The sequence below is a fragment of the Etheostoma cragini genome, unplaced genomic scaffold (genome assembly GCF_013103735.1).
Source record: "Etheostoma cragini isolate CJK2018 unplaced genomic scaffold, CSU_Ecrag_1.0 ScbMSFa_2112, whole genome shotgun sequence".
NCBI classification, from domain to species: Eukaryota; Metazoa; Chordata; class Actinopteri; order Perciformes; family Percidae; genus Etheostoma; species Etheostoma cragini.
The window spans coordinates 28,430-36,335 of NW_023266239.1; the positions used below are offsets into that span (position 1 = coordinate 28,430).

Sequence of the window (7,906 nt, forward strand, 5' to 3'; positions counted from 1 at the left end):
ACATTTCCATCTGGGACACGGTTAGTCTCAATTATTTCTTTCTGATCTAACATTTGTCTCATCCAGTCAGCTAAAGTGAGCTCCTTGTCTGCCTTTTCTACAGGGCCGTTATAAATAGGTAATGGGAATGTTCGTCCATACACTATTTCAAATGGTGTCAGGCCTGAGGCTGTGGCTGTCATTCGCATCCACATTTTTACCAACGCTAAACAATCTGGCCACGCTCTCCCTGTTTCTTCCATTGTTTTTCTTAGACGTTGTTTAATTGTGCCATTTGTTCTCTCGACGAGCCCTGCGCTCTGCGGCCGGTAAACACAGTGGTGTTTTAAATTTATCCCTAACATTTCTGTCGCCGACATTATCTGAACGGATTATAGATGGTAATCCATAAGTAGGTATGTAATGGTTGCATAAAGCTTTTGCCACTGTTACTGCATCTGCTGACGTGGCTGGATATATCTCAACCCATTTAGATAATTGATCAATAATTACCAGTGCATACTTAACACCCTTCTCATGATTTAATTCAATGAAGTCCATATGTACGGTATGCAATGGATGGGGAGGTGTAGGGAATTGACCTCTTTTTGGCCGCAATCGGCCCTGTGAGTTGTTTGAGTTTTTAGACATATCATACATCGAGCTACAAACATTTTAGCTGAGCTTTCAAAATTGATTGTATAGAAATAGTTATTTACCATATTTAACATCCTTCCGGTTGACACATGTGATAAACTATGGGTCACTAATGCTGTTGTCTGGTGTAGGGATTTTGGTAAAACTGGTTTGTTGTCGATGGTATAGACGTCATTAACTAAAGTGGCGCCCCTGTTTATCCATTGTCGTATTTCTTTGGTTGGGGCAGTGAGTTGTTGATCCTTTAGTATGTCTGTGGTGATTATATCTGTGTGGTATATGCTTGTGGCCTCATGTGTTTGCAGGGCAGCGGCCTTCGCTGCCTTGTCTGCAAAGTTGTTCCCTTTAGTAATGTATGATTCATCTGTTTTGTGTGCTGCACATTTGCATAAAGCTAGTGAGTGTGGGAGGCACACTGCATCTAATAGGTCTTGTAAGACACCTGCGTGTGTTAAAATTTTTCCACTAGAGGTTTTAAACCCTCTATGTTTCCATATTTTTGCAAAATGGTGTACTGCTCCAAAGACGTACTGACTGTCTGTGTAAATATTAATGTCCTGTCCTTCATGCATTTGGCATGCACGTATTACTGCCACAAGCTCCGCTGTTTGTGCTGAGGTTGTGCGCGGTAATGTTCCTGCTTCTAATACTTCTGTCAGTGTAGTTACTGCGTAACCCACACGGTTAGTTCCAGTGCCGTCTTTGGATGCTGAACCATCTACAAAAATATCTTTGTTTCCTATTATTGGCTGTTGTGAAATGTCAGCGCGCGGACGAGTGTATTTCTCTATCTCAGAGACGCAGCTGTGCGGTGTTCCGTCTGTGGATATGGCTACAGCTCCTGCTATATTTATGCCTGCACACTTCTGTGTTATCTCGTGACAGCAGTAAACTGATCAATTTTAGATGTCTGGCATGTGTAACAAACGGCAAGTGAGCGTGCAATAATATTTCTTGAATTGTGTGCGGAACACAAATTGTAACATTGTGTCCTAATACTACATCTGCACAAGCCAGAATTGCTTCATATGCTGCACAACACCCACGTACGCAATCTGGAAACCCGCTTGCAATAGAGTCAAGTTGCCTAGAGTAAAATGCCAGAGGTCTATTTTTTTCCCCCCACTTTTGAGTCAGTACTGCTGTCATGTAAATATCTTTGTGTGCCACTAATAGCTTGAATGGTTTACGGTAGACAGGTAGTGCCATAATAGCATTTGTCTGTAATTCCCCTTTTAGTTTCTCCAAAGCATTGGTCATCTCAGGTGACCAGGTGACTTTATCTCTCATGGCCATATTAAGACCATGTATAGAATTCATTAAGGGCTGGATCATTATGGAGTATTCAGGGATCCATGCCCTGCAGAAGTTACATAGCCCTAAAAATTACATCATTTGTTGTTTAGTTTCAGGCTTTGGAGTCTGTTGAATTGCTTGCTTCCTAGTGGGTAACAATTCTTTCCCTTCCGCTGATAACATGTGTCCTAAGTATGCTACTTTCTGTTGGACAAATTGTAACTTGGATTTTGATACTTTGTGCCCCTCCTGTGCGAGGTGCCTCAACACCATCAATGTGTTTTTTCTGCATGTTTCTCTTGTGGCTCCTGTTACTAGAATATCATCTACATAAAGGAGGTATTGCCCATTTTCCAACGGGGGGCAAGTTGACATAGATGCTGTTAACACCTTGGAATATATAGTGGGACTATTGACGAACCCCTGTGGCAGCCTGGTTGATGTATATATCTTGCCATTTAGGGCAAATCCAAACAATCTTTGTGCTTCCCTACTAAGGGGAACGGAGAAAATGTATTAGAGAGGTCAATGACTGAGAACCACTTTGCTGTGGGTCATATACTATTCATGATGGTGTGTGGATTTGCTACAGTGACTTCCTCTTTTTGTACTATTTCATTTACAGAGCGCAGGTCTTGAATCATTCGCCATTTTCCTGCTGCTTGTTTCCTTACTGGGAATATAGGAGTTAAACATGTGACTTCTGACAATGTTGTTTCTTGTAAGATTCCGTTTTTTAACAATCAAGTTATAACTGGCTCTATGCCAGCTGTAGCTTCCTTAGAAATTGGATATTGGCGTACTTTTGGTGTTCTGGTTGATATGACCTTTACATCTACAGTCTGTACACCTTTTACTAATCCTACGTCTGTTGGTCCTTTAGACCATAGGTCACTTGCGAGGCTATCTAGCTCTCCCTGTTGTTCCTCAGTCAGTGCATCCATGGATAACACTCTTAATCAGCTGGTACTGTCTAAGTGGGTGGTGGGAGTAACTCTAACTCTCCACTCAACTGTTTTCTTTTTATAGCCAGTCTTGCTGTCTGTCCTCCACCCATCATTATCATTTCCCATGTAGCTTCCCTTTTCAGCTATCGCCACCATTCGCCCTAGGCTGTGCCATGTATGATCAGTTTTCTTTCTCGGTGAGATATGTGGTACATATCTTCCTTTAAACAGCTCTTTCTGTTCTTCTGTCAGCATAACAGCTGCTGCTAGTTCTCCTTCTGGTGACATGTACAAATTTGTTACTTGTACTTGTGCTTTTTTCTCCATCGGTCTCTACTAATCTGGCCTGCTCCTGGATATTGTTGTTCCATATACCTTTCATCTCCCTCCAAACTTGCTTGGACTCTTTCTTCTAACTTGTTTTCTTTGCTCTGTGTCTTACCCATTATTCATTATCTGGGTGATTTACCTGACACAGGAAATATAGTTCTCGGAGACTATCCTGTTCGCTAGGTATTATATTAGTCTGTATTTGACTTGGTGAAATACTGATATCTACTATGCAATCAGGAGTGTCAACAGTATATTGTTCTGGTGATAAACTATATCGGACCTCTTGAATTATTCCGTCCCCAGTTTCGTATTTTAGTACAAAAAGGATCATTCACAAAATTCACTGACACACAAGTTTTGAGACAGGACAACAACACGCCCTTCTACACCATCTAACCTGGTGCGGTGCTGTTTTTATGGACTGTGTCCAACCTTTTGTCTTTTAGACGTCAGTACTTCTTTTGTAAATGACAAAACAACAAACTATCACTGTGTCAGTCTCTATAGACCCTTTAAATTGACTTCAGTGATATTATTCATTCATATTCTGTTGTGGTTCTGCTGCCTTTTGTATCCCATTCCTCCCTTTCCCCAGTGTGTCTGTGTTGTGTTATCTGTCCGCCACACGAGGGCGTCCTGGAGGGAACGGTCTGCCAGCACAGCTGCAATTCATCTCCATTATCCGTCTACCTGCACAGCTGCTTCTCGTCATCATCACCACCACCACAGTATTAATACCCAGGCTGACCACCTCCTCAGCGCCAGTTCGTTACATACTCCCAAGTGGTAACTAGGCCAGTCAGTTAGTATTCGTTGCTTTACTAAACTTTGCTATTGACTAACTTTGTTTTTTCATTCCGTCACAGATACTGTGTTCCGTCACCTATCTGTGCAGCTTCCCCGGACTGGATTACCACTTACACCTTCACCATCTCCTGTCCCTTGGTTTTTGTGGATTAAACCTTTTTGTTACCTTTTCCTGTCGTCCTGTGCATATTCACATACACACTCATAAACTGTTCCTTCAAGGTTATGCGTTTCTTTGTCACTGTATTTCTTGTCTGGGTTCTGACTGACCCTCATGAAACAGTTCTGACTGACTGTATCGCTCTTAAACAGTTTTGACTGACTGTATCGCTCTTAAACAGTTCTGACTGACTGTATTACTCTAAAACAGTTCTGACTGACTGTTTTTCTGACCTTATGCATTCATTCGTATGGTGTTCCGTATCTCACCTCCCTCTTGCCAATCGCAAGTTTTGGATCCGGTGTCTTGAACCCCCTATTCACCGGCCGGGACGAATTTACGCCACCGGGCTTTCAGCCCCTCTGTACTGGAGGCTGGCTGTCGACAGGCTTCGGTGAATATTCTTCCGGCGTCGCCAACACAGTCACCAGAATCCAGCTCGAAGGACCAGAAATATGTTAAGAGATTTCTCTCTTCACGTTCAAGATGGCTCAAGAGATATCACGGGACAACCAAACTACTTTGTACAAAGGGCAACCTGCTAGGCTGAAACGCCCAAGAGAGTCGCGCCGAGACAGTTCCTTGTTCCTTTATTTATAGGTTGATACAAACAGAATAGTGTGTGAGTGTGTGTGGTATCAGTCCTAACCGGACTGATACAAACAGAGTAGTGTGTGTGTGTCAGTCCTAACCGTTTGGGCCTTCGTCCTTGTGCTTTAGTGAGATACATGTTTCAACAAAAAGAACATCCTGTGAAATGCTTGCATAAGCTTTTATGAGAACAGAGTGTGACAATCACCCCTATATTGCTACACAGCCAAGCAGTTGAATATAGTTGAATATAGTACATCGAATATATCTTATAACATTCCCTCCTGTTTGTCATACTCTGTAGGCATCAGACAATGACCTCTTCTTTCGATTTTCAGTCATGTCATCATGTGAGAGCTTTCACTCCTTATTTACAGTGTTATAGAGTCAGAGGTTACGAGCACTTGACTCTAGGTGGGGCTAGAGTTCTCAGTACTCTGCCCTTTTACACGGATGTGTCGTCACCCCTATATTGCTACACAGCCAAGCAGTTGAATATAGTTGAATATAGTACATCGAATATATCTTATAACAGTGCCGCTCTCCAAATCCGAGGCCTCACCTATTCCCACATTGTCACAGGGCCAATATTTTGACCTTGCTGTTTTTTCTGCCAATCAGTAGTGCATATCTTGCTACACCTTTGTGTGGCTTTATCTCGTCAAGTATTATCACTACGTTTTGATTCCAGAAATCCAGCGAGGTTTCACAGATCATTAAGTTTTTGCAACAACTTCTGCCCGTAAAATCAGCCAGCCACTGCAAGGCGTGTCTCTTCAGGTCCAGTTCCGTGTTGATCAACGGGCAGCTCCACGTGCATTGATTTTAGATTTTCCACAAGACAGAAGATGTTTGCACCGTTCCCGGCAACGCTGCAATACCAGGTCGATGCGTGGAGTGAATGGAGCAAGCCCCTTTTTCAACTCCCATTGCTAAAAATCCATTTAATATGTTGTCCCCTGCTAGAGAACATGTGTTAATCAGTAGACCTCGTGTTGCAACGCTGGCGCGTCTGACTCCAGATCAGAAGGTTACGTGTTCAAATCACGTTGGGGTCAAATGTTTAGAGTTGGCATTGGCTCAAAAGAAAGTTGATGTATATATGCATTTTTCTGATATAAAGTTGAAGTTCATATGCATTATTCAAAAAGAAAGTTGATGTGTGCATGCGTTTATGAAAAAAACGTTGATGTGTATATGGATTAATCTAAAAGACAGTGGATCTGTGTATATGACATAATGAATGGTGATGATGACTTGATGAACAGTGATGATGACATAATGAATGTTGATGATAATATGAAAAGAAAGTTGATGTGTAAATGCATTAATCTAAAAGATAGTTGATGTGTATTAGCATTATTCTGACATGAAGTTTATGTGTATATATATTAATCTGAAAGAAAGTTTGTGTATATGCATTAATCTGAAATAAAGTTCATATGTGTATGTTTTAATCAAAAATAAATTGTATGCGTACATGAATTAACCTGAAATCAAGTCTATGAGTATATGCATTTATGGAAAAAAGTTGATGTGTATAACTGTTTATCAGTAGACCTCGTGGCGCAACGAAAGCGCATTTGACTCCAGGTCAGAAGGTTACGTGTTCAAATCACGTCGGGTGTCAATTGTTCAGAGTTGGCATTGGCTCAAAAGAAAGTTGATGTATATATGCATTTTTCTGACATAAAGTTGAAGTTTATATAGATTAATCTAAAAGAGAGTTGATGTGTATTAGCATTATTCTGACATAAAGTTTATGTGTATAGATATTAATCTGAAAGAAAGTTTGTGTATATGCATTAATCTGAAATAAAGTTCATATGTGTATGTTTTAATCAAAAATAAATTTTATGCGTACATGAATTAACCTGAAATCAAGTCTATGAGTATATGCATTTATGGAAAAAAGTTGATGTGTATAACTGTTTATCAGTAGACCTCGTGGCGCAACGAAAGCGCGTTTGACTCCAGGTCAGAAGGTTACGTGTTCAAATCACGTCGGGGTCAAATGTTCAGAGTTGGCATTGGCTCAAAAGAAAGTTGATGTATATATGCATTTTGCTGACATGAAGTTTATATGGATTAATCTAAAAGAGAGTTGATGTGTATATATAACATAATGAATTGTGATGATGACATAATAAATATTGATGATGACATAATGTTGATGATATAATGAAAAGAAAGTTGATGTGTATATGCATTAATCTAAAAGATAGTTGATGTGTAATAGCATTATTCTGACATAAAGTTTGTGTATATATATTAATCTGAAAGAAAGTTGATGTGTAAATGCATTAATCTAAAAGGAAGTTGATGTGTATATGCATTAATCTGAAATAAAATTTATGTGTATATGAAATATTCTGAGATAAAGTCTATGTTCATGTTCATTAATCAAAAATAAATTTGATGTGTATATGCATTAATCTAAAAGACACTGGATATGTATATATGACATATTGAAATGTGATGATGACATGATGAACAGTGATGATGACATAATTAATGTTGATGATATAATGACAAGAAAGTAGATGTGTATATGCATTAATTTCAAAGAAAGTAGATGTGTATATTCATTAATCTGAAATAAAGTTGATGTGTACATGTATTAATCTGAAAGAAAGTTGATGCGTATATGAATTATTCTGAGATAAAGTTTATGTGTATATGAATTAATCAAAAATAAAGTTGATACGTATATGCCATAGTCTAAAAGAAAGTTGATGTGTATATGCATTATTCTGACATAAAGTTGATGTGTATATGCATTAATCTAAAAGAAAGTTTATGTGTATATGTATTGATCCTAAATAAAGTTGATGTATAAATGCATTAATCCAAAAGAAAGTTGATGTGTAAATGCATTAATCTGAAATAAAGTTGATGTGTATATGCATTTATGAAATAAAGTTGATGTGTATATGTGTTAATCAGTAAACCTCGTGGTGCAATGGTAGCGCGTCTGACTCCAGATCAGAAGATTATGTGTTCAAATCACTTCACGGTCAAACGTTCAGAGTTGGCATTGGCTCAAATGAAGTAGATGTATACACTCACTGGCCACTTTATTAGGTACACCTGTCCAACTGCTCGTTAACACTTAATTTCTAAGCAGCCAATCACA

General features: G+C 39.3%; 1 pseudogene; it reads right to left on the bottom strand.

Annotated features, from left to right (window-relative positions):
- Positions 1-5,617: 5,617 nt before the first annotated feature.
- LOC117940286 lies at positions 5,618-5,740 on the bottom strand (annotated as a pseudogene).
- Positions 5,741-7,906: the final 2,166 nt, after the last annotated feature.